The sequence below is a fragment of the Lagenorhynchus albirostris genome, chromosome 2, assembly GCF_949774975.1.
Source record: "Lagenorhynchus albirostris chromosome 2, mLagAlb1.1, whole genome shotgun sequence".
NCBI lineage: Eukaryota > Metazoa > Chordata > Mammalia > Artiodactyla > Delphinidae > Lagenorhynchus > Lagenorhynchus albirostris.
The window spans coordinates 168,369,247-168,393,994 of NC_083096.1; the positions used below are offsets into that span (position 1 = coordinate 168,369,247).

At 42.3% G+C, this 24,748-nt stretch overlaps 1 protein-coding gene across 5 annotated transcripts in view; it reads left to right on the top strand.

The window, feature by feature from the left end:
- LUZP1 (leucine zipper protein 1) overlaps nt 1–24,748 on the top strand; it is a 133,494-nt gene that overhangs the window by 30,447 nt on the left and 78,299 nt on the right. For 4 of the 5 annotated variants that reach the window (XR_009539061.1, XM_060141157.1, XM_060141159.1 and 1 more), the window contains exon 2: nt 21,974–22,079. The gene's annotated coding sequence lies outside the window, so the exon portion shown is untranslated. Of the gene's footprint in view, nt 1–21,066; nt 21,132–21,973; nt 22,080–24,748 lie in introns of all 5 variants that reach the window. The other variant, XM_060141158.1, reaches the window with a different exon arrangement.

The following is a 24,748-nucleotide window of genomic DNA, read 5'->3' on the forward strand; positions in this document are numbered from 1 at the left end:
TGGGATCTTCCCGGACCAGGGTTCGAACCCATGTCCCTTGCATTGGCAGGCGGATCCTTAACCACTGTGCCACCAGGGAAGCCCCTGCGCCACCAGGGAAGCCCTTGCTTTGTTTTCTGAAATGGTGCTTTATTCATTTATAAACATTTATCGAGTACCTACTGTATGCTAGGCACTGTTACGGTGCTAGGAATACAATGGTAGTGGGGTTCAGGACCCCGTTTTCTTTAAAAAAAGTTTTTTTTGATGTGGACCATTTTTTTTAAAGTCGTTATTGAATTTGTTACAATATTGCTTCTGTGTTACGTTTCGGTTTTTTGGACGCCAGGCATGTGGGATCTTAGCTCCCCAACCAGGGATTGAACCCACACCCCCTGCATTGGAAGGTGAACTCTTTTTTTTTTTTTTTTTTTTTTTAAGAAGGTGAACTCTTAACTACTGGATCACCAGGGAAGTCTTCCCCACGCATCCCCCACCCCCTCCATTTTCTAATAGAACTTACATTCCAGTGAGGGAGAGGGTAAATAAATATAAAATACAATGAATCTCAGGTAATGCTAAGTACCATGAAGAGAAATAAAGCAGGAGAAACAAGTAGCAAGTTAGAGAAGGGGTGCCTACTTTTAGATAGGCTCTCTCTTTAGGTAGGATGACACAGAAGACTTATCTGAGAGGTTTCAGAATGAAGCCAGCGAGTGACCCTCTAAGATAAGGAGCAAGGCTCTTTGGTATAAGGAGTGGAGATAGCTCTGACTTGAGAAGTTGCTTTAGAAGGTGAAAGGGAGGATTACCTTGTTAAGTGATTGAAATCAGCCCATATTAATTCTCAAGTGTCTGCTGAAGGGAAAGGAGTAGGTCTAGTTCTGTTGAAAATCAGTCTGCATGCCATCTTTGGAATACATACTGTAGATTACACGGCTCCAGAAAATGTACATTTAGGTGTCTAGGAGACCTAACAATTTTTTTCCCCTTATAGTATTTTTAAAAGTATAGTGTTTGAGCCATCTGTATCAGAATACAAATGCAAACTGATGTGCACAACAGGTCCAATTAACCAGAATATTTGTGGATGGTAACTGGGAATTTGTGATTTTAACAAGTAATTCCATATCCATACTGAGGTTTGAAAATTACTGTTTGTTATCTTGCTGATAGAAATCATCTTCATTTCAGGCTTAGTGGGTGGGCATGCTAATTTCCTGCTTTTTTAAGATTCATTACTTTTCATCATCTATGCTGGAGCTTGCGTTTCCTTTTGCCTTGATTTAGTTCTTGGCTTTAATCTCTGATATACTACAGCTTCCTCATTAAGATGTGTTGATGTGACAGCAGAAAATGAAACTCTTATCCTCTTTGCTTACATTATTTTGCATTTTCACCATCAGCCACATCCCTGGGAAGGAGCAACCACTGAACAAGAACACTGCGCTGGCCATATAGACTGATATGATTTAGGACAAAGCTTGCTTACGCTCAGTAGTGTTTTCATTTTCTGTTAATTGAAAATTCTAGTTTTTTGTGATTAAAGTTTTTTATTTCTTTATAGCTCTTTAAATCTCTAACATGCAAGATGCTAAATGAAAGAAAAAACAAACAGAATGAGGATATTGAGAAAGTATTTAATATGTTTAATAGTAGATACTCAGTAAATATTCAGTTTGATTTCAAGGGAGGGGATGGAAACAATCCACAATGGCAAATTTAATCATCTGTAGATGGTCAAACCAGTTCCTAAAGAGGCATCACAGCCAACATTCTAGTGGGCACAGTGTAGAAGAAAGTGCACTGTTTCCCCCATGTTTAATTGTAGTGATACCACTGATGTTCATTGTCAGGTTGTGGGAAGACTGGTAGCTGGGAAGACTGGTAGCTTGGAAGCCCATCTGCCAGGACCCATCTCCAGGCTGGTGGTCAGGCTTAAGAATTTTGTACCTTGCCTTTTGGGTACTGTTATGGCTAGTGTCTTCCTTTAGTAGGGGCCTCTTGGAAAGAGGTTGAGCCTTTTAGAACTTGAAAGGGTCTTTGAATGAATGAAAGTCTATACTTTTCATTTTACTGTTAAAGAAAAAGATTCAGAGAACTGAAATTTTCTCTAAGGCCTAGATACAGAATATGATCTGATAATGTGGCTTCTTTCAGTGGTGTCATACAATTGAGTCGTCTTTCAAAAATGTGCCCTCTTCCCCCAAAGGATGCCATCTTTCTATTTAAGGGTTCTTGTAGTTGTTCCATCCTAGTATTTGGTTGATTTTGATTTTGCCTGTCCAGTGATTGGGAGGCCCCATTAGGGTGTGAGTGGCAATTTGTATCTTGCTTTTAGTAAAAATTATGTAATGTTTAAGAGACAAGCTCTTTATTTTATTTAATTTGTTTATTTTTGGCTGCTTTGGGTCTTCGTTGCTGCATGCAAGCTTTCTCTAGTTGCGGCGAGCAGGGGCTACTCTTCGTTGCAGTGTGCAAGCTTTTCATTGCAGTGGCTTCCCTTGTTGTGGAGCATGGGCTCTAGGCACGTGGGCTTCGGTAGTTGTGGCTCGTGGGCTCAGTAGTTGTGGCTCACGGGCTCTAGAGCGCAGGCTCGGTAGTTGTGGTGCACGGGCTCAGTTGCTCTGCGGCATGTGGGATCTTCCTGGACCAGGGCTTGAACCTGTGTCCCTGACATTAGCAGGCTGATTCCCAACCACTGCGCCACCAGGGAAGTCCCTAAGAGACAAACTCTCAAAGTTAAGGCATTTGGAGGAGCAGTAACTGGTCCCCTGAATTCTCCTCCTCCAGTAACAGAGGAGGGGAATTCACAAAGAATTGGTCTCTTTGCTTGGTACCTTTTTTCCTTTCTTTTTCCTCCCTTTTCCTTAGCTACTTGATTCCCATAAACTCAGTCTTCTGCAGAGGTATGGTGTGGCATAAGAGGCCTGAGTTGGGAGTCTGGATACCTAGGTCTTAGGTTCAGTTTTGCTCCAAGCTTCCATTTCCTGTCTTCTGGTCATATTTTCCCCATCATTAAAATGAAAATCGGGGAATTCCCTGGTGGTCCAGTGGTTAGGACTCCGCACTTCTACTGCAGGGGGCATGGGTTCAATTTCTGGTTGGGGAACTAAGATCCCATAAGCCGCGAGGTGCGGCCAAAAAAATAAAAAATAAAATGAAAATTAGGACTGGTTAATTGACCCCCAAGGATTTTTCCAGCTTTGATATTCTTTGATTTCATGAATCCTGGAAGGACCACAACTTGCAGTTTGCTTTGATACACAGCATAGATTCTGCACTGGAACTTTACCACAGTGCACCTTGGGTGGTCGCAGGCTAAAGTTTTCTTTTTTCAGGAGGAATGTTTCTGAGAGTGTGGATTTTATAGATAAGCCAGTTTTTGTTTTGTTTTGTTTTAAAGAGATAAAAGGATAAAAATAGGAGTGAGAGAAGACTTGAAAGTTGGATCTGTGGGAAGTACATTATGTATATCCCAAGTAACTGTTTTACAATAGCAAATGCTTTATTACATCTATATAGGGTGGCAGAGTATTGTGGCATTCTCCTGAGGCTATTGCAGGGAACAAGGGGCCAAAAGGAAGTTCAAAGTCCATGTTAGTTTCCACCTTTGGAAAAGGAGTGTTAGTTTACCCTAGGGCCTGAGAGGAGGAGAACTGCTGATGATTTGAGCACCTGTCTCAGCACTTTATGACTAGAAGATCTGCAGTTTATGCCTGACTTGTTTGGCTTAAATTATGGAAGCTTGTTTCGCCTGAACATGTCACTTCAACCCTAGGACAGACTAGTGATTCCTGTGGGATACTCAGAGCTCTTTGGGTATTTATCTGTCCCCAGAGCAGGCTTGATTGTTACGTTGTAAGGTGGTAAAATACAGTCTGCTCTGTATTGGAAACCATTCACCCTTATGCTTTATTCTTCTAAGTGGGTGGGGTTCCTTCTATTCCTGCCTGAATGAAAAGCATTTAGCCAACTTCCTGATCATGCCCTGTCTTGTCCTTCAGTTTTTCTTTGCTTTTCATTATTCTTTGCTGCAGCTCAGCCCATCATCCATTTGCGGCTCTACACAAGGCAGGAGCCACAAGCTTTGTACATGCTTATTATTAGAAAAGAAACTTAAAAAGCTTGAGTTAGGAAAGGGTTTTTGTCTCTTGCAGTAGTCACAGGATTAGGATGAAGGGGGAAGCTGAGGGACATGGGGAGACTTGGATCCAATAAAACACTGTAGATTAAATGAAGGATTTGAGGAAATGGAACTTCGGGTAGCTGACAGGGCAAAAATACTTGAGGAATGCTCCGGATTTGATAAATACGTTATTTTTAGTTTGCAGAAAAAGAGTAGTTTCATCAGTGTAGTGGAATCTTGCAGTTGTGTTTGTAACCTAAACTAATCGGCTTAGGCTATGCCGGAAAAGTGTCAGGTGGCATGTTAATTTCCTCCTCACTTTTAGTATTGTCTGATTTAACTCCTGCAGTCCTGTGCCTGGACCTCAGGGCAGTGGTAGTGGGGAGTAATTACCCGAATGCTTGCACTTGGGCTATAGATCTCTGCTGTGGGTGTAATGCAGTGCTTAGATCCAGTGTTCCCTTGTGGGACCCCAAGCATGACTTTGGGTGGTACTGCCTTAAAGTCTGACTTGCTGTTTTTCCAATTAATTTGGCATTCTCTATCCATTTCTCTTGGTTCCTGGTTATTTCATTCTGCTTTAAGTGATTTTTAATGGATTTTGAGCTCTCAGTTATCATTCACACAGTTCACCTTTATTGAGTTCCCACTCAAATGTGTGCCTGCCATTATTGTAGATGCTGTGTTCTTTGGTGTTTGTTTCTTAGAGACTCCAGATTTTATGTATGTTATTCTTTTGAAGAATGTCAGCTTGTTAATTACTTAAAGTATTTAATAACTTAAGTACTTAAATTAAAAAAGTATTTAAATTTTTAATTTTGGGAAAGACAGTTTATATAAATTACAGGGTCAGAAAAACATGGTCCAGTTTTAGTTTGGGTACAGTATGCTCGTTTATATAGGAGATGGACCATCTTAACTGGAAGATGTGACCTTTGCCCTTGAAGAATTTGCAATGGTGAGGAGAAAACAATAGACAGTACAAATTATTGAAGAAAATATAAAAGCAAGTACAAACTAAATCAGTTGTGCATAACTGCCTGAGTATTGTAGGGCCGTTTGGTTAGTAGGGTTTATACCTCCCTGCTGGAGCAAGTTTTTCTCTTATTTCTTTAGCTTTATACACAAGGATGTCAGCTAGAAGCTTTTGAGTGTGGCTGTTTGTAGACTTGGGATTTTTCTACTTGGGCTGGACTTATTTTTTGCTTAACATAAAAATCATATAACTGATTCTCACAGAGACAAGGAAGATTTAAGAGGTAGTGAGCTCAATAAAGCAAAAGCAGCTAGTGGACTGATCCGTCTCACTTGGGGAGGCCAGGGGAGCAGAGGTAGTGATGTTCCTGTTTCTCCTCCCTCTGGGCTTCGAAGAAAGAGGGTACATACTGAAAGCCCTCCTTTAGTTAATTTCAGTTTACCTTAGGTCAGCAGATTATTTAAAATATGAGCCTCAGTTTGCTCATTATATAAAATGGGTTTGATAATACCTCCTTATAGACTTGTTATGAGGATTAATTGAGATTATGGGACTGCAAGTACTTTGAACTATGAAATAATGTATAAGCATTAGATATTATTAGGAGGTATGTTATTTGGGGAGGACGAGGCATAGACTTTTGAGGCCTTCCGGTAGGACAACACTAGGGAGCCTTTCTGATGATTCTGGGTATTTTAGAATCTGGACTCCCTTTAGTTGGTATCAATAAGGAAAATAATATTATTCAGTGTTATTTGAAAGGGGTGTATATGTGGGAAATGAATCATTCTTTCTTATAAGTCTATATAAGTGTATCTGTACTTATAAGAACATAAGTATAGGCACTCATAGTTTTCAGCTATTTAGCTATTGAACATTTACTGAGTTATTATTATGTGCCAAGTTCTATGCATGTGCTTGGATTCAGAGATGATATACATAATCCTGGCCTTTTAAGAGCTCTAGGTTTGGTGGGAAGAGATAAACCAGTAGATAATTATAGTACAGAATGGTAAGTGCTATGCTAGAGATAAACCTAGGGTCCTTCAAAAGGGCTTGTTTTTACTTGATTCCTCTCACTTACCTCTCCAGACTGTTTAAAAACTGTAATAGATCTTAGTGGGGTCTGGAGAAAAGAAGCAGTTTGCCTAAGGCCAAGCCCATAGCTAGCCAGTAATAAGCTAGAACTAGAATCTGAGTTGTCATACTCACTGTCTCTTTCAGCTATGTTCTTAGCTCCATCAGCACTGACCTCAGTTTTCCTCCCTTGTCCTGAATTCTTACTCTTCTAAGAGGTGCTTCTCGCCTTACTCCCCGCACCACCATCTTTCCAAGCTTCTGTTTTTATTACCTTGTTTCACAGTTACTATTGCAGTGGAAGTAGGAAGACCTGCAAGTCTTTTTTTTGTTTTTTAATATTTATTTATTTATTTGGCTGTACTGGGTCTTAGTTGTCCCACGCGGGATCTTCGTTGCCCCGTGCGGGATCTTCGTTGCCATGTGCAGGGTCTTTAGTTGTGGCATGCAGGATCATTAGTTGCGACATGAGGTATCTTTTGGTTGCAGCAGGCAGGGTCTTTAGTTGCGGCATGTGGGGTCTTTAGTTGCGGCATGCGAACCCTTAGTTGCGGCATGTGGGATCTAGTTTCCTGACCAGGGATGGAACGTGGGCCCCCTGCATTGGGAATGTGGGCCCCCTGCATTGGGAGTGTGGAGTCTTAGCCACTAGACCACCAGGGAAGTCCAAGACCTGGGAGTCTTGGTAGGTAGAAGTTCGTTGAGGTAGAAGAACAGTTCTTAGCGTTGGCTGCACGTTAGGATTGCTTACAGAGCTTTTGTAAAACACTGGTACGTAAGATTCTGATTTTTACTCTAATGTTTGTTTGTTATTGAATATATCTAAAGTACACAAAATTTTCAGTAAAATACTCAGTGAATTTTTATATGTGTAAATAGTCATGTGAAGACTACTCACAGGGATTTACCTGGTGGTGCAGTGGTTAAGAATACACCTGCCAATGCAGGGGACACGGGTTCAATCCTTGGTCTGGGAAGATCCCACATGTGGTGGAGCAACTAAGCCTGTGTGCTGCAACTACTGAGCCTGCATTTTAGAGCCTGTGAGCCACAACTGCTGAGCCTGCATGCCACAACTGCTGAAGCCCGCATGCCCTAGAGCCCACGTGCCTCATCTACTGAGCCCACGTCCCTCAACTGCTGAAGCCCGCGTGCTCTAGGGCCTGTGTGCTGCAACTACTGAGCTCACGTGCCGCAGCTACTGAAGCCCTTGCGCCTAGAGCCCGTGTTCTGCAACAAGAGAAGCCGCTGCAATGAGAAGCCTGTGCACCACAACAAAGAGTAGCCCCGCTCACCACAACTAGAGGAAGCCTGTGCGCAGCAATGAAGACCCAACGCAGCCAAAAAAAAATAACAACGAAAAACAAAAGACTACTCACATCAAGATATGCTCTGGATCAAAATATAGAAGATTTCCAAAACTCCAGAAGGCTCCCTCATGCTTCTTCCTCATCAGTTACTGGCTGCCCAAGTAGTCACTTATTCTGACTTCTATTTCCATTGATTAGCTTTGTCTATTCTTGAGTTTCATATAAGTAGAATCAGATAGCATGCACTCTTTTTGGGTCTGGATTTTTTTGCTCAGTATCATATCTGGTATTCATCCATGTTGCATTCATTCATCTAGTATGTAATAGCTCATTGTTTGGATGTACCACAATTATTTATTTATTCTACTGTTACGGGACTTTTGGGACAGTTTTGGCTATATGACAAAGCTGCCGTGAACATTCTTAGTGTTGTACATGTCTTTTTGGTAGACAGGCACTCATTTCTGTTGGATATATACCTAGGAATAGGATTGCTGGATCATATGCTCAGCTTTGGTAGAAGCTGATAAAGAGTTTTATAGTTGTACCTAGGTGTCAGCATTAAAAAAAGTATTTTTTTATTATGAAGATTTCAAACATTCGCAAAGCTGGAGAGGCTAATACAGTGAACCTATATGTATCTATCTAGATTCAATAATTTTCAAGATTTTGCTACATTTGCTTCATTTGTTGAAGAACTTTAAAGCAAATCCCAGATATCATGTAATTTTACCCCACATACTTTAATACGCATCTTTAAATATGGACATTTTCTCACATAACCGTGCCATTATGAAATTTAATGATGTTAACAAATCCTTAATATCTAAGTCCTAGGTCATAATCAAATTCCCTTGATTGTCTCAAAAATGTCTTTGCAGTTAGTTTGTTAGAATAAGGATCCACCCAGAGTCCACACATTAAGTTATGTTTCTTAAGTTTCTTTACATCTAGAGTGGTCCCTCTTTCCCTGCTCCCCCATCCCTTGCCTTTTTCGAATCATTGACCTCTTATAGAAATTGAGTCAGTTATCAGACAGTAGTGATAGTTTTGCAAGGTCCCCAGGTTTTTCTAATATTTAGCCAGAGTTGAAAACCCCTCAGATAGAGTATTATCTCAGGACTATTCATAAAGAGAGGGTGAAGGGTAGGGGGTAGAATATAAATATTGTGTGGGTGATTGAAGTTATCATGACAGATTAGAGCATGGACATCTTATACAATAGAAGTGGGATGTGGCAGTAGCAATGGTGATGTACCTCAAGGAAGAGTGTGGGAACTAGTTACTGAGTTTGCATTTGTCTATCCTCATTTCACTTTATTGTGTGAATCTTCTTGTTTAGTAGGAACTTCAAAGATTGACTCTCTAACCGAAGAATCAGAGACTCTGACAAGAAAAAGCACATATGATTTCTTCCCTGTTGAAGTTCTTTTCTTGTGGAACTGTAGACCATGAGATTTTCTTTTTTAATTAGCTGAACAAAACTGGAAATTAGAAAATAGGTCATTCATACCAATTGAGATACTTGAGGCATAATGAAAGAAAACTGTAAGTGATTAAAAAATTAAGTTTGTACACAGCATAGGGAGGAAATGTTAAAATACCTATACTGGCCAAAGGCTGGTGTGTCCTAAGGGTGGCCACAATAAAGTACAACAGGTGATGGTTTCCTACACGAGGAAGCCCTAGGGTGGTTCCTCCTACTTTGTGCCAAGTACCTTCTAGCAATTAGCCATCGTATCACTCGATTCTCTTCACCTACTAGGGCCAAATTGTCCAAGTAATCTTATTTTAACTAACTTATCAGATGTGGGTGCTCAACAGAGTTTTTGTGGGAAAGTGATAATGTAGGTCACTGGCATGGATTGAAATGGTATATTCAGTTCAGGAAACCTAGGGAGGTGTTGTGGGATCGTAGATCGTCGGAACTTAGAAGGGCCCTTGGGTTCTTGGATTTTGCCCATCCCTCCCTGCAAGAAGGCTTTTTGTTATAGAGAATTTCAAATTTAAACGAAAGGAAACTTCATAACGAACTCCCACGTACTCATACACAATTGCAGCAGTTATAAACTATGGCTGATGTTGTTTCATCTATACCCTCATTCACTTAACCCCATATGTATTATTATTATTATTTTTAATTAACTAACTAATTAATTAATTAATTAATTTTTGGCTGTGTTGGGTCTTCGTTTCTGTGCGAGGGCTTTCTCCAGTTGCGGCGAGCGGCGGGCACTCTTCATCGCGATGCATGGGCCTCTCACTATCGCGGCCTCTCATTGTGGAGCACAGGCTCCAGACGCGCAGGCTCAGCAGTTGTGGCTCACGGGCCCAGTTGCTCCACAGCATGTGAGATCTTCCCAGACCAGGGCTCGAACCCGTGTCCCCTGCATTGGCAGGCAGATTCTCAACCACTGCGCCACCAGGGAAGCCCTCCTGTATTATTTTGAAGCAAATTCCATACGTATCATCTGTAAGCATTTTGGTATGTATCTTTAAGAGTTAACAGCTTTTTAAATTTAAAAAAACCCACAACATCACATCAAAAATTTCACAGGAGGGACTTGCTCACCTCCAGTGTGCCTGGGGAAAGACCAGCTTCAGAGTTCTCTCAGTGGTCATTGGTAAGATTCAGTTCCTCCAGGACATGGGAGTGAGGCCCTCAGTTCCTTGCCGGTTGGTGGGTAGAGGCCACCTTCAGTTCCTTGCCACATGGACCTCTCCAGCATAGCAGCTAGCTTCATCAAAGCAAGCAAGAGGTGGCGAGAGCAAGAGAGAGGCAACAAGAAAAAATTCAGTCTTTTCTACCTAATCTCAGAAGTGACATCTCATAACTCTTGCCATATTCTCTTCATTAGAAGTAAGTCATTAGGTCCAGCCCACACTCAAGGGAGGAGCCCCCATAGAACTTGGATACTAGGAGGTGGACATCCCTGGGAGCCGTTTTAGAAGATCCCCCCCGCCACACTCCCTGAGATGAGCTTAGAGTCTAGGTCTGGCTAGCTGTCAACATATTTGCCTTTTTACCACATTATTGATGTCACTGGGGAGAAAAGGGCCTTTAACTCCTGCATTTCATTTACCTCTATCCGTGTAATAACTGTTATACGGTTTCCTGTGACAGTCTGATAAATGTCATGTTTATATATGTCAGTAACCAGAGGCAGTTGTTAAAAATCGTAGGTAGGATAGGTTGATTGGCTCTGAGCTTTTTTTACCTTGATCAAGAAATGAACCAGTTACCAGTCCTTAAAAAAAATAGACTATGTGTTTCACATTTTGCCAGGCCTATGGAGCTACAAAAGGAATATAAAAGGATAAGAAGATAGTCTATAATTATTGTGTGGTATGGACAATAAGTGCAAAAAATGAGAAATCAGCAATAAATCAATTCAGCCAATACTTTTTGAGTACTTTCTATGTACAAAGCTCCATGTTAAGTGCTGTGGGGAATATAAAACTCATTTAAGACAACCTTCTGCTCTCTCCTTAGGAGATAATATAAGATAGAGCTATAATGCAAAGTAGAGTGGAAATTGCTCAAGTAGGGAGACAAAGTGCTTTGAGAGTATAGGATATAGAGGCTTAGAATGTCCAAGCCAAAAGGGCCCTTAGAGATCATCAGGTGTCATGGTCTTTACCATTTTGGGGACATGGAGCCACTTAGCCAGAGAAGTTCAAGAAACCTTGCTAAGATAAGGGAATCAAGTGGAATTAGAATATAAATTTTTCAGCTGCCAGGGACAGAGGGACTTGGGTTGGAAATAGGTAGCCTTGGGTCATAGTATAGAGTACTCCAGAGCTGGGGACTTTTTCAGTCAAACTTACACCTAAACTGGCCAAACGTAGACTGTGTAACTGCTTTGTATACCTATAATATAACAATAACCATGTTTTATAGTGTGCAGAGTACTTTCACATACATTATTTCATTTGATCCTTTCAGTCTTGTAGTGAAGACAGATTGTTATTTTTGTCTTACAAATGAGGAAACTTTGAGTAAGAGTTTCTCTGAGTAAGAGAATTAGAATAATCCTACAAGGGTCCAGAACTAATAAATTGGAGAGTCAAGACTAGAACTCAAGACTCCATTGCCCTTTGTACAGCCCAGTATGTGTGTGAGTATAAGTGCTGTTTTGCTTTTTTTAATACTGAAGACATTGACTTGAGACTTGTTGGCAAGCATGACTTACTAAAAGAGCATGATACAGAGACACAGCCTTAGCTGCAAAGAAGGAACTTGGAGGGGCACCCAGGAGAACCTGGCAGGGAGCCTGACTGTTTGTGGACTCCTCCCTGCCCTTTCAGATGCTGCTTGGTTACACCTCTGGCCCCACCCATCCACCTCTCTTAGTACTTCTTTAAAACTCTTTCGGTTGGAACTGGGCAAGTTAATTTCTCAAGGTTCCTCTCCTTTTCCTGGTACAACATAGACAGAGGGAAAAAAGACACTAAATAAACTTGTGCAGAGGATGTAAGGCTTAATCAGAATGGTAATGAGAAGAGAATAGAATTAACATTTATAGGATGTGTTTTATGCTAGGCCTTATGTGCTTAGGCACGTAATGTATATTTTCATATAGCCCTTACAACACCGCCATGAAGTTTAGATATTATAATCTCTATATCCACTTGAAAACACTGAGATTGTGAAGTTTAGTCACCTAACCTGATATGTGACTGAATTATAGTGGAAACCCAGCTTCTCTCACTCCCAAGACCGTTGCCATTATAGTGTGTTGCCTGGGAAGCAGCCAGGGTGGACAGGGAGTGTGGAATGGAGACAAAGGGAAGTGCTCTAGGGGCTATAAAATGGAAAAAAAGCTTCTTGTTGGGGTAGAAATAACAGTGATCCCTATATATGCCTTGAAGTTAAAATGGCAGCAGAAAACCTTTTAAACTCAGGCCCTTTAGTAAGAAAGCCCAGTGTTCTGTCTTGACAGCACCAAGTGAAAGAATATAGAAGGGTGTTTTTATCTTCCATTGTGTGTAGTAAGGGAGGTGAGATGTACATGTAAACAAAAACTTCTAGATACTCTGGGCATTTAGGAATCAGTCCAAGGGAAATGGCATCCTAAGTTGGGTGTGAGGGTGTGAGACCTTTGGGTGACTTGCAGCTTGTGAGTGCAGCAGTACTCTGATGAGTGCACCCATTAAACAGAAACAGACAGAACAACTCTGCTTCCTCAGCCCTGCATTCTCTTTAATCCATCACCTTCACTTTCAAATAGCCAGACTTTTCTAAAAAGCTGTTTATACTCACTGCCTCACTCTGCTCACTCAGCCTGCTCTAGTCTGGCTTCTGCCCTTATCATTTCACTGCAACACCTCTTGCTAAGGTGACTAATGTCCTCCATGAAGCTGAATTCAACAGATATTTTTCGTCTTTAATTTTCTCAATGAAGTTAACACTGTTGGCTGCCCTTTTTTTCTGGAAACACTCTCTTCTCTTGGCTCCAGTGACATAACACTCTCTTGTTCTTCCTCATAGTTCTCTGTTGTTTCTGCAGGCTCATCCTCTATTCTTCAGCTATTAAATGTTCTTCTCTCCCTGGCTGTCCCCTCTCCTCATAGTGGACACTCTGCCTGGGTGATCTCATCCACCCCATTGGCTTTAGTAACCACACCTCTGTGCACATGACTCATAAATGCATGTCTCCAGCCTAAATCACTCCCCTGTGCTGTAGACTCATCTATTTATTGTCAGTCAGGCACTGTTCTAGGCCCTGGGGATATAGTGATGAGCTAGACAGGGAGTGGGGAGGAAGAGACGAGCAATAAGCAAATAGACAAACTGTCAGATAAGGTTGAGTGCTAAGGTGAGCATAAGCCAGGGTGATATGTTAGCGGGTGAGAGCTACTTTATATCGGCTGATCAAGTCTTTATAGAGGTGGTAAAATTTAAGCTGACTCTTCAATGAACGAAAGGAGCCAGCTGTACAAAGGGAACAGTGCAAAGGCCTTCGAACCTTTAATGTTTCCTCATTTATAAGGCAAGAATGAACAGTGTGTGTGCAAGGAACAGGAAGTGAGGAGGGGACCTGGTAGGAAATGAGGCCCGAGAAATAGATAGGGGTCAGATCATGTAGGGCCTTGTAGGCTATGGTGAGGACTTTGGATTATTCTAAGTGAATGGGAAAGCCATTAGAGATTTTGTTGTTTTGAAGCAGGATAGAGTCTTGTTCTGATTAAATTTTTAGAAATTAATTCGCCATTATTTGGAGAATGGGGACAGTTGGTAGTAGGGAGACTTAAGGAGAGGCTACTGTAATTGGTAGGATGAGAGTCCAGGAGCTTGGACTAGGGTGCTTAATAGCAGTGTAGAGGGCAGAGGGACAGATTCAAGAAAATTTGGAAGTAGCGTTGATAGGACTTGCTGATGGATTTGCATGTGGGATGTGAGGGAAAGAAGAATCCAGGATGATTCCAGGTGTTTGGCCTGGACAGTTGGGTGAATGGTGTGGCTGTGGACTGAGATGGGGGAAGATCTGAAGAGGAATGGGTTTGGGGAGAGAAGAGTAAAAGGTGAAGGCCATCAAGCATATGAGAATATATGGATTTGTGATGTCGATTAGACGTCTAAGTAGAGATGTTAGGTAGCTTGTTGGATATCCTTTTGGAGTTCAGGGGGGTCAGTCCTGGGGGTAAAAGCTTTGGAAGTCATTGATATTAAGTCATGGTACTGGATGAGATTATCCAAAGAAAGGAAGGGCACAGATAAAGAAAAGAGGTCCAGGACCGTCCCTTGTCAAGCAGAGGAGAAGGAGCCAGCAAAAAATGAATAAGGGAGAGCCAGGGGAGGAGTAGGAAGAAGATCAGGAAAGCGTGTTATCCTGCATCCAAGGAAGAAAGTGTTTTGACGGAGAAAGAGTGTTTTATTTGTGTTAATGCTATTTAGAGGTCAAAGAGGTGACCTTAGAATTTGGTAATATTGAGGCCTTTGACCCTGACGAACAGTTCTAGTGGAATGTTGAGGATAGAAGCCTGGTTGGAGTGAACTGAGAGAATGAGAGGGGAGGAAATGAAGAGTGTAGACAACTCTTCCAGAGGTATTGCTTTGAAGAGAAGCAGAGACGTTGGGGCTGGAGCAGCTGGAGGAAGTGAGCTCAAAAGAGAGTTTATTTCAGTTTTTTTTTTGTCTTGTTTTTTAAGATGGGTAATTCTAGAATCTTGCTTCTCAAATGTGGCCTCTGGATCTAATCTGTCGGGGCCCAACATGTGGTAGTACTGTGTACGATTTGTACATAGCTTACTTCACACATGACTCACTATTTGGGTTCACCAACTTACTGGTCTACCATTTGAGAAGTCCACTGATCATATGCTTGGATGTTGCAGCAATGTCACCTTGCTACACAAATGTCTGTATGCTTACTCTCAATTTCTGTAACTATAACGGTAACAGTTTGTGAGCCAGTGCTGGTTTGTGGACCACACTTAAGAGTAGTGCCATTCTCAAGCATATTTGTATGCTGATGGGTATGAGTCTGTAAAGAGAAAAATGATGATGTAAGAGAGAGTGGGGATAACTGCATATGAAGATAAGAGGGGAGGGCTTCCCTGGTGGTGCAGTGGTTGACAGTCTGCCTGCCAATGCAGGGGACAGGGGTATGTGCCCCGGTCCAGGAAGATCCCACGTGCCGCGGAGCGGCTGGGCCCTTGAGCCATGGCCACTGAGCCTGCGCGTCCGGAGCCTGTGCTCCGCAACGGGAGAGGCCACAACAGTGAGAGGCCCGCGTACCGCCAAAAAAAAAAAAAAAAAAAAAAAAAAAAAGATAAGAGGGAATTGGATCCATAGTAGATATGAAAGTCTGTACTTTATATACTAACAAAGAGTCTTCATTGTAGCAGTAGGGAAAGCAGAGTGCTCGTGTGTTGTTAGATTTGGAGTGGAAGATGACGGTTTCATGTTGCTTCTTGGTGGCAAAGTCATTAGCTGATGGGAGCTGGAGGCTTACTGAAAGGGAAAAAGATGTGAAAGAGTCATTCTGGGGGAATAGAAAAGTGAACCTACTAAGGGAAATGCAGTGGGATTGCTGGCAGCATTGAGGGGGCCCGTTTGAAATTTGTGGTGGTAAATTTAAAATGATACCAGTCAATGTAGTTATATTTTTTCTAGAGATACAACTTTATTTCAACTTTATAACTTTGCTGCTTTGGTGTAGGCCTGGAGAGGTTGTTAGTTTGGTTTAACAAGGATTGAAGTTTTACTAGTTGAATATGAAGAAATGAATTAAAGTTGCTTGCAAGGGACTGATTATGAGGGAAGTGAGGACACCAAGCGGGGGCATGGAATTCGTTAAATTACTTAACTTTATAGTAGTATCTGTTCAGTACTGATAATAGTATCTGTTTCACAGAGTTGTTACAAGGATTAAATTCATTCATATAAATTACCTAGAACAGTGTCTGGCACATAGGAAGTGCCCTGTATGCACCCAGTATTGTTAGCTATTCTCTCTCCTAGACCACAGAACTAGCCTCCTTACTGATCTCTTGGCATCATCCTTACCTCCTTCCATCTGTTGTCCATACTAAAGCCAAAGTGATCTTTTTGAAATGTACACACGTTACATCTTTTTAACACTTAAATGACTTAAATTATTTGGGTAGTTTAATAATAATTTGGGCTCCAAAGACCTGCATGGTATGGCCCTCTCCAGTCTCATCTCTTTTGTCTGTTGGTTCTCCCTTCTTTGGTTATACAGATTTACTTTAGTTCTTCAAGCTCACTGTACTCCCTCTTCTATTTGGAACATTCTTACTGCGAATTGGAGCCTTCCTAGACCTCCCCCAGTGGGTCACTTTCTATTAATTGTACTTCATAGATTTTATATTTAATATGATTCTTCAGTCAGTGCTTTTCTGTTGTACTGTACAAAATGCCTCGAAGACAGTCTGTTTCTATTCACTGTTTTATCCCCAGTGCTTGTCTCAGAGCTTGATGCACGGTCAGTCAATATTAGAATGAATGAATGAATGAATGAATGAATGAATGAAAAAACGAACAGACTACCCATCGACCTCATGTAGGTTTGTGATGTTTGGACTGTGGATCAGGACTGACTTTTTTGAGGGTGAGATCTGATTCCTTAGAGAGGAGGTATAATGGAGAGGAGAAAGCAAAATTTGGGGCAGAAATATGTAGGTGAGAATCCACTTATCAGTTATCACTTATCAGCTATGTGACTTCGAACCTTTAATGTTTCCTCATTTATAAACTAAACATGATGGTATTTTCCTGATAGGTTACCATGAAGATTAAATTAGGTAATAAAAGCGCTTTGGTTCCTTTCTCCTTAGGGTGATTTCTGTGACTTGCTGTTTAACTACATTTGCCATTACTTGCTGTAATCCTTGTGGCCCCTTGATACCCTAATTATAGACTTCTAGAGGTTAAAGGCAGCCAGCATGTTCTTCTGATTCAGCCAACTTTGTTAAAGCAGGTGAATAACCAACAATCTCAGGCATGTGGTTCTGTTGCTAAACCCCACAAACATGGGCTAATTGCAAGGATGCCTGGTCTCAATTACAACCTACTGGTTAGGGAAGGAGACAGCAGAGCCAGGTGGCCTCCTTGAGGGCCTGCATTTACACAGATATGCTGATCACAAATGAGTCTTATCAATTGTTTATTAATACTAAGTTCTTAAGTCCTTTCTTTCCAATTGCAATCTTGTTTATATTTTTGGGTCTGTGTTGGGTAAGACTTCTTTAGTGAGGTGAAGAAACCCTGAAGCTCAGAGATGGGATTATTGGGTGCCAGTCCTGCCTCTGTTTCTAGCTTTCCTAAAAGGGTCACAAGTCTCTCAGTCTGTTTGCTCATCTGTCATATGGGGGATAAGAGTATCTTCTTCTCATCTTAAGAGGTACATGGGTAAAAAGTTATCCTGGGAGAATTAGAAAAAGACATTATTTTAGTAGCCCTCCATCATAGATAAGTGTTGAAACCTCTGTTATTAACACAATTTAAGAATTAATGACAGGACTTGAGAAAAGAGCACTTGCACTGGATTCTCTTCCCTGTGGGCAGGTGTGTGGGTGGGGAGGAAGGGCATGAGAAAAAGGCAGTGTTTACAGAAATGCACGTGTCTTTTGCAGCTGAACTCCAACATGGTAACCTGAGTGTGGGACGCTGGTCAGTGGTGGTGCCAGGTTAGCTTCTTTCGCCAATCCAGGTGGCACTAGGTTGACTCTCACCAAGCTGCTGGTACTCTTCAGCTCCAGACCACCGACTGGTCCCACCCCATCCTGCTAGCAGCCTGTTTACCAGGTTGGATTTTTGTTGAAGAGACCACATAGGGCAGAAAAAAATGTTAAAAATCCCTCCTGGCTTTTTTCGCCAACAATCCTGAGAATGCTACTTCAGCAATTATAGGGGAAAACTTGACGATCTCCTTGCTTCTCAGTACACACAGTGGGGCACTAGATTTGACTCTTAGGACTTTGGATATTATGGTTATCTCAGGTGTACATTTTTATCCTGCCCTCTCATTTTCTACCTTTATACTTTCTTCTTTGCTTACATTTGAAAGAGTTAATTAGTAGATGAGGGGTGGCCTGGTCCAAAAGAATTGCAGGTAATGGTTTCTCTGTGATTCCTAGTCATTCTGGTTCTCTCTGATACCTATTTTTCTGATAACAGAAAGTAATCATTGCATACACTTAGGTGAAAGGCCTGAGGGTGGTTTTTCTAGAGACTGCGGATGACCCAGTTATTTCAGTTTGATCTACAAGTTTCATTGACTCTTTTCTCTGTCATCTCCATTCTATTCTTAAGCTTGCCCATTCAGAGAATTTTCAGATCCTGCATTTCTGTTCTAAAATTTCCACTTAAATTTTTTTCAATTCCTCTGCTTTTAATAGATGTTATAATAGCTGCTTTAATATCCTTGTCTGATAATTCCAACATCTGGGTCATCTTAGAGTTGCCGTCTCCTGATTGTCTTTTCTCTTGCAAATGGGTTTAGTTCTTTTAGTTCTTTATGTAATTTGGGATTGTGCCCTGGACATGGGTGCATGTGAATGTTATGTTGTGGAGACTCTGGCTTCTGTTGATGTTTTTGTTTTAGCAGATAGTTAAGTTGGTTAGACTCAAAATTGCATGTTCTGTCTCACCTGTGGTGGGTGGCAGTTCAAATCTCAGTCCAGTTCTTTTGTCCTTAGCTGAGGTCCTTGGACTCTGCCCCATGTGGACATGGTTCAGGGGTCAGCTGGAGATTGGGCAGAGTGTCTCACAGAACCTAGGCTCTCCATCTCAGGCTCTCTTCTTTCTTCTTATTGTCTGTGGCTTCTCTGGTCTCTCTGCCTTCTGGACAGAAAGTCTAGGGTTTAATTTTTAATTGGATCTTCAGCTGGACAACCCTCAGGTCAAAGCTCCAAAAATGGGGAATTCTTCCCCTGCCAGTCCCTTCTTCCAGTTTTTAACTTTTCTAAAATCTGCCAGCCATTGTTCACTTCAGATAGTTGTTTTTTGTATTTTATTCAGAGTGTTTAGTTGTTTATCTGTGGGATGAGTGTACTGGAAGCAGAACTACCCACTAGCATTTTTATCTATTATCAAAGTGTTTTGGGAACAAAAGTGATATACATTTAAGAGAGTTTTTTTTTTTTTTTGGTTACATAAATTAACCCATTTAGGCTGCAGTGTTTCAAATGGTGGTGCTTCTGCTGGTCCTTCAATTCCTTCACTCTCCTGATGGCAGACTTTACTGTGGCGGCAGAAATGGTGGTGTAGGTCCAGGCACTACCAGCTACTGTTTTCATGCAGGAGCCACAGTGCCAAATGCCCACAGCTCGTCTCTTCATCTTGGCTTTGCCACAGAAGGAGCAAGTGTGCTTGGCGTGCTGGCTGATTTCAATTTTCTTCACCCTTTTCCTGAGGGAGGCACCATAATGGGTCCCATATTTACCCACCATTCTGACCTTCTTGGTGCGTTTAGCCATGTCGCCGCAACCTAGGTCCGAGCCCAGAGAGTAAGAGAGCTTTAATCTTCAATCAAATGAGGATGGACTGATGCATTTCCTTAATGTGGCTTGTGAACTATCTCAGGTGGACTCAACCGGGTTCACTTCAACCAGCTTTGCAGCCTTGGGCCAGTCTCTTCTCCTTGCTGGGACTCATTTTCTCCTCTGGAAGATGAGGCAGTTGGGCTCTTCCGTGATCTGTAAGGGTCCTGTTATCTCTTCTTCTAGACAGAGAGCACATGCACACAGAACCCTCACTATCATCGCCAGCAGTAATAGCCAGGAGCACCAGAGGAGATGCCTGGGGCAGTGATGTGTCTGGATCCGCTGGGGTGAGAGGCTTTGAAGGGGCAGCACTACAGAGTTTGAGGAGTTTACAGTCATCCTTTGTCTCTGGGGACAGAGGACCAGGACACTGAGGATGCAAGAAGTAAATGACATTCAGAAGCAAAGGAAAGAAATCATTTGCCCTTAGAAATAAGGAAAGGCTGTGTGATAGTTGAAAACAAATCAGGATCATCTGGAGTTCCTGTTTGTTTGATTTTTGGCAATGTATTCTATCCTGTTTTGAAGAGAATAGGCTCCTGGGCTTTATTACTATGCCAGCAAATTTGGCAGTAGGTGGAGGGGGCAGCAGCTTTCAGTAGAGGTGCTGCTGTCACTGTTAGGAGTTTAGAATTTTTATGTAGGAAAGGTTCTAGGCTATGCAAAGGAAGGTAGGTGTGTGTGTGTGTGTGTGTGTGTGTGTGTGTGTGTGTGTGTGTGTGTGTGTGTGTGTGTGTGTGTGTGTGTGTGTGTGTGTGTGTGTGTGTGTGTGTGTGTGTGTAAGGTGGGTGGAGGGGCAGGGCAGAAGGTCTGTGGGCCAGTCCTGATGCTGTTTGAATAGCAACCACACTTAATGTTCGTAGACTGATTGTCTTTCTGAAGTGTGTGGTGCGGGGAGAGAGAGCTAAAGCTTCTGCCATGCCCACCCAAACCATCCCTTGGGTGCTGCCCCTGGTACAGATCCTTTTTTCTACTTCTTTTCTAGCTGTTTTCATTGCTTATCAATAATTCTTCTCTCTTAGGTCTTAACTGGCTTGAGACTTCAAGCCCTCGTCTTCTTTAAAGCCAGTTTAAAAAGCTATCATTTTATTACTTCTTCATCTTAATTCTAGCCTTTTCTAGCTCCCTAGGAGGATGGAGGTAGGGGTAGATTCTGTATCTGTATGTATGTTATGTGGTTGGTGGTGGAGGTGTGGAAATTGGATTAAAGGGACCAACAGGGCTTCCCTGGTGGTGCAGTGGTTGAGAGTCCGCCTGCCGATGCAGGGGACACGGGTTCGTGCCCCGGTCCGGGAAGATCCCACATGCTGCGGAGCGGCTGGGCCCGTGAGCCATGGCCGCTGAGCCTCCGCGTCCGGAGCCTGTGCTCCGCAACGGGAGAGGCCACAACAGTGAGAGGCCTGCATACCGCAAAAAAAAAGGGACCAACAGCCTGGGAAGGAGGTCACAAGGTGGTCTGTGGGATATGTAAGAGAGGGATGGGCAGTTGTCATGAAAGGAGGGGGATAGTGTGAGTGTAAGACGATGTACAAAAGCTTTAGTTTTGCCACTAGCTTAGAAGCCATTTTTCTGTTCTTCCTCAGGACTGGGATGGACAGAAGTTTGACCCAGATCTTCCACCTTCATTTACTCTTCTCCAATGTTAGGGGTAAGATTCAATGGGTTAGGAGGCTTTTCAGCCCCCCTGGAGAAAGTTTATTACAAAACCAGGGGTAAAGTTTGCAGACAGGCTCTGTTTTTGTTCTAATTGATATTGAGTAGTTCAGGGCTGTTTTGAGGACCAAGTCTAGAAGGCACCCCAGTGAGAGTCAGCATGATGACTTGGCTTTTTGTAGTTGGACAGACTTGGGTTTAAACCCTGCCTGTCACTTACTCACAAGTTGTGAGACCTTGGACAAGTCACTTGACTTGTTGAAATTTAGATTCTTCATCTATAAGGGGGTAACATTTTTGTCTGGTGTAAAACATAAAACATATTGCCCAGGGTGTGGTGGATACTTCACAGATGTTTGGTTTTATTATTTTTTTCCTTACGCATATTCCAGAACATCTTATTTTTAGTAGAATCCCAGCGTTAGCCCTAAGCAATTGTGTGACTCAGCCTTTCCAAGCTTTAGTTTCCTTCCTTAAAATGTGGGCATTTAACTAGTTGATTTCTGAGATCCTTCCTGAATGTAAGCTGTCATACGAATTTTTAGACTATTGGGGAATGTATAGGTCTGTTAATTTTAGGAACAACAATGTAGTCTATCCTGGGACCATATCATCCAGTAGGAAAGGGGAAGTCTCCTAGAGCCAAACTCCCTCTCTCCCCTGAGGAGAGAGATAGCCAGCTTCCTTCAGAGTCAGGATCTGCACGCAGATTCTCCCTTATCTCTTTCTGACACTGCAGTGTATGTGAAGGTCTTTGGGAGAGGCCTTTGGGTCAGCCCAGTCTTGGTGCAATTCAGGTTTTACCTATCTTTTCCCTTCTGTTTATATTCTCTCCAGGTCAAGAGGCAACTGCCATTAAAAGATAGTGAGTGACTGTTGCCAAGACAACAAGCATCAGGGGAGCAGCCAGAAGCATTGACAGAAAGCCTAAATTACCTAAATGGTAAGTATGTTGTACAATGTTGTAGAGCCACACTGATAGGATTGGGTGGTTTCTGAAGTCTCTACAATTTTACCACCATTACAAGAGAGGGAGGAAAGTCAGTATTTGTTGATGACCTATTCTGAACCAAGTACTGTGTTAAGTACCTCACATGTTTTCTCATTCAATCCACCCAGCCAACCTTCAGAAATAGGCCTAGCTACCATTTACTGAACACTTACTATATGCTAGGCATAGTCCTGTTCGACAGACATTATCTCCCTTAATATTTACACCAGCACTATGAGGTCAGTGCTGTTATTTTCACCACAAGGAAGTGAGCTTAGAGAGGTCAAATGACTTCTCCAAGTTCATACAAGTAGTAGATGGTAGGACTAGATTTTAAACCTGGGTTATTTTCATTGCACTATAATGCTTCTCTTTTGTGAAAGTTACTTTTTGGTTGAGGCAGTGACTGACAGCTAGTTCCTTTTCCTAGCCCTTTCCGGATTGTGTATGCCAGTATCTTATTGGTGTTGTTGACTGAGGCAGTGGAGAGTACTAATGAAATAGAAGAAACTAGAGCAGTGAGTGGCCAGAGGACCTAGTGGTCTTGGTCACCAGTGGTAGCTGTTTAATAGTTAGAACAAGGTTCTCTGGGAAGGAGGAGCAATGGGGCAACCAGAGAGTGAGTCTGGGAAATGGGTTCTAGGCGTAGGAGTGATTGGACATAGGAAAGGAATCCTAGCAAGACCTCTTACTCTCATGGGAACCCCTCCTGGAAACAGGCATAGTTTGGGACAGGCTCTTCTTGAGGGAGTGGGAAACTTTGAGGCAAATTCTTGCCCTGTTCGTTGGTTCAGGTTTCTTGTTCTGTTCCTTTCCCTGGAGGATTTTTCCTACCCCAGGGAACTGGGTAGATAATGAAATTCATCTTTGGTTGGGTGGGTGGCAGCCAGTATTCATTTGTTCATTGATCTTTCTGAGGGTACTTTAGTCTCTCTTTATTGGAGCACCAATGTTTTTTCAATATACTTGGTGAATTTGGGAGGGGGCAGTAATCATTTTCATCAACAAAATTTATTACACATACCTCTTATACATAGAGTGTTTTGCTATATACTGGGACTTATGTTCTGATGGTACCACTTACCACGTGGCTAGCACGGTTCTTGGAGCTAAGTGTCCAGCCTTAAACAAAACAGGAAAAAAATCCTTGTTCTCAAGGATTATATTCTAATGGGTAGAAATATTTTAAAAAATGAATAGCTAGATGTAAATAAATAAGTAGATAAATAAACAACACCCATAGGTGATAGTTGCTCAGAAGAACCAACAGCAGGGTAAGGTGGTAATAGGGAGTGATGGGGAGCTGAGAGATTGTTACTTTATGTAAGGTCATCAGGGAAGGCCTCTGATGAGGTGATATTTTAAGCCAAGATCTGAAAGAAGTGAGGAACACACCCAGGGAAATACCTGGGAGAAAAGCATCCCAGGCAGAGGGAACAGCAAATGTAAAAGCCCTGAGGTATCAGTGTGACTTGTTCTGTCCAAGTCCCGACAGGGCCGCCAGTGTACTGGAGTGGAGTTAGTCGGGAAAGAGCAGTAGGGGATGAAAGCAGAGAAGTAATGGGACTCAGATCACCTAGGGCCTGAGAGCGGGGGTAAGACCTTTGGAGTGGATTTTATTTATTTAAAAAAATATTTATTTGTTTGTTTGTTTGTTTGTTTGCTGCATTGGGTCTCAGTTCCAGCACACAGGATCTTTTGTTGTGGTGCGCAGGCTCTTCGTCGCAGTGCGTGGGCTTCTCTCCAGTTGTGGCGCATGGGTTTCTCTCTAGTTGTGGCACGCTGGCTCCAGAGCTCATGGGCTCTGTAGTTGTGGTGTGTGGGCTTAGTTGCCCCGCGACATGTGGGATCTTAATTCCCTGACCAGGGATCGAACCAGCGTCCTCTGCATTGCAAGACGGATTCTTAACCACTGGACCACCAGGGAAGTCCCTGGAGTGCATTTTATTCTGAGCGAGATGGGAGCCACTGGGGAGGGGACAGTGGAGGAGAGACATGATTTGACTTACGTTTTAAAAGGCTTATACTCTGTTTGCTCTTGGGGAACAAGACTGTGGAAGGTGGGGTAAAGTGGGCATCAGCAGAAGCAGGGAGACCAGGTAGGAAGCTTTTGCCTTCGTTAGGGCAGGGATGATGGTGGCTCAGACTAGGGTGGCAGTGCTGTGTAGCCAGAAAGGAATGGTTTCTGGGCATATTTTTTTTGAAGGCAGAGTCAAATTCTAATTCTCTCTGTAGAGATGTTTGATTTATCTGGAGTTAACCTCTAGGTCACATGGGCTTGAGGGTATCATTGGAAACTTGACAGTGATCTCTGGTAAAATTCTAAACCTGATTGAGCGAAGGATAAGAACACAGGGATGACCGTAGAAATCACTAAGAGTAACTCAAGCTAACTGATAATTTTTTTTTCTTTAAGTTTTGCTGTGATTTTACTTAAATTGTAAAACCAGTACAAGTTTGTTATTGAAGTATTAGAAAACAAAGGAAAAAAATCATACCATCCAGGGGTAATTACTATATATATAGCACTTTGATGTATATTAGGGCAATTCGTTTTTGAAAAGGTTCCTAGGCTGGGGGATCAGGAATATGCTACAAAGGTAATATGTCTTAAGTGCTAA